This window comes from Haplochromis burtoni, unplaced genomic scaffold (genome assembly GCF_018398535.1).
Source record: "Haplochromis burtoni strain Fernald_Lab_line unplaced genomic scaffold, NCSU_Asbu1 Contig_847, whole genome shotgun sequence".
NCBI classification, from domain to species: Eukaryota; Metazoa; Chordata; class Actinopteri; order Cichliformes; family Cichlidae; genus Haplochromis; species Haplochromis burtoni.
Genome location: NW_024583208.1, coordinates 49,566 through 52,413, shown reverse-complemented (window position 1 = coordinate 52,413; position 2,848 = coordinate 49,566).

Sequence of the window (2,848 nt, the reverse complement as noted above, 5' to 3'; positions counted from 1 at the left end):
AGTTTCTTCATAACTATCCTCGTTTTCATGAAGAGAAAATATGAATAAGTGTAAACTTTGGCCTTACTTGTCTCAGGGCTGCTTCCAGCTGAACCAGTGGGTAAAATCTGTAATGTGATGAGTTAGTCTTAAACAAGGAAGCTGTGGTGACCTACTTTACAAACCTCGTACTCACAGCAGCCCACGAACATGAAGCCAGCAGCAGTCAGCCAAACTAATAAACACAAATCATGATTTTGTTGTGAACATTCTCCAGTACTGCTGTTGCTAAAAGTAACACAGCCATTAGGAACCAAAAATAACATAAAGGAAAATTAAACTTTGTTACATAAAAGGTTTTTATCTCTGATGTTGATTATTTGGCATGTTTTCACAGGATTTTGAGTCATCCTTCATTTCTTGATATTTTTATTGGCAAATAGAAAAAGCTGGAGTGATTTCTTACAAACATGTAGAAAACATACATTAGCTACATACAAAAACAGCAAGCACAGGAAAGCAGTGAGTTTATTTACAGTGGACGTAGCTGTTTAACTAGTTACAAAAACTGTCTTCAGGTAGTGGGTCTGTTGGTGAATGCAAGTCTCTGGGGTTTAATCCACACAGACACAGAAATTTGCTCACTAATCTCTCTCACACGTGAACACCACGGCAGGGAAGCATCCAGGCTTTTGCACAGTGAGATTAACAATTTTCTGAGATACAACAGACTGACCAGACAGAGAGGTGCACTAACACTGGCAGTGCACCACTCAGGCAAAGAATGAATGTTTGCTTCCAGCTTAAGTAGGCTGCCAGCAGACTGGGTGATGACCACCAGGTGAGCTTGATTATCCCAGGTGTGCCAGGAGGTGGGCGGATATCCAGGAAGACCCCACCACTGAAAGGTGGTTATCCAGAGACACACACCATGAGCGAATGAGAGGAAGAGAAAGAGCCCAAGGATGGAGCGAGACAGAGAGAACTGGCAGAAATGCAGAGGAGTACTGGAGATCCATGAGAGTACATAAGGCAAAAACAGAGTCTGCACAATTCTAATAATTTTGAAAGGCTCTATTTAATGTCACCACCTTTATTCAGAATATTTCTGTACCAAAAATTTTCAATTTGGACTCATCACTCCATCTGACCACTGATTTTCAGTCTAGTTCTTGTGTAATTTGGAATAGCCCAGCCGTTTATCCCTGTTTGCCTTCTTTAACAAAGGCTTCTTCACAGTCATTCTCCCACTGAGACTTCTCACGCAAAACTCGAAACTGTTACACAAACCTATCGCGGGAAAGATAGAAACAACTCCTTACAGGGGTTTGCTCTCTCAGGCTCAGCAGGAACAAATGAACAAAGAGTAGAAAAAACAACAGTTTAGCTTTAAGGCTGTTTTTAGTGGAAAAGAACTACGGCAAGTCTGCTGGTACAAAAAACACAGCCAAATTATCATACCTGCCTTAAACGGGCAGCACAGTGCTATGTACAAATGCAGTTCATAGGGCATTCATAGGGCAAACAGAGTTTCTAATGAGCTGGAAAGGCAACATTTGGTGTCACCACCTTTATTCTTAGGACTGTTGGAACTCTTTTGGGCTTTTGCTGTTTCTTTAAGTAATCTTCAGAAGTTTTACTCCAGAGATCTTGGATTACATATCAAAGCCCTTTCTTGGTTGCTGTGTTTTTTTCCTATTTCTTTGTCACACTGCTTCAATAATATTGAGGTCTGGAGTCTGCAGAGGTCCGTCCATGACTGATACTGTTCCCCTGTGTGATTTTCTGTTCACGAATACTTTCATCTCATTGGCAGTGTGTTTGGGATCATTGTCATGCAAAAAAACAAACAAACAAACCCACTGATGACAGTTCAATCCCCAAAATTTTAATTCAGATTCAGAGCTGTTGCCACTGATATTCATAACAGTTCTTGTTTAAATGAAGAAGCCTAGCCTGTATCCCTAATAAAGAAAGGCTTCTTCACATCCATCCTCCCACTGAGACCATTTCTGATGAGGGATCAGTGAACAGGAGATGGATCGAGACAGATGCATGTGTAAAAGTTGTGTGTCAGGTCTTTGGGGTATTTTTCCTGTTTCTTAAGGACATGACAGATCTTTTTCATGACAAGGAGCTACTCCATCCTTCTTATACAGTTAATTATCATAATCTTCAGTGGTGTGAAGGTCCAGCTGATGGCTTATTCAAGAAGTCACAACCACAAACTTGTATAGAAAATCAAAACAAGCATATAAGCAGGTATTCTAGTATCATTAGATAAATCTTCTACACAATAAGAATGAGGTTACTCATTAAGTCTGCTGCAATACCCACACATGGAGTCTATTTATTTTGATTTTTAGTGAACACAAACTAAAACTATTTGGTTATATGAAAGCAAATGTGATTTCGTGAAATATTCAATGATTGTTATTTATTTTTTATATTTATTGCAGAAACTATCCATCTTTGTACAAATTCAAATTCAAATTTTTATTTTCAAATTCAAATTTTATTTGTCACGTACACAGTCATACACAGTACGATATGTAGTGAAATGCTTGGACAACTGCTCGTGACCTAAAGGGAGGGATCTATGCTAACGTAGAATCCAGTCAGGACGTCTGCTACTGCTGTTTGCTCGTTTTTTTTTTTATGGGCGATCGTTTTCAGGCTTCAAGTAGCACCATTATACCAACATTTCACATTCTACGACATTGTTTTAGGTGTATTTGACCAAAAGTTTGACTGAAAATTCACATGCAAGCTTTTTTCAAGGCTGTGGTATTTGCCCGCAAACAATACCTTTCAGCTAGCTAAAACAGAATATTATGCTATCACCGAGCAACATGGCTAATGCCTTTCA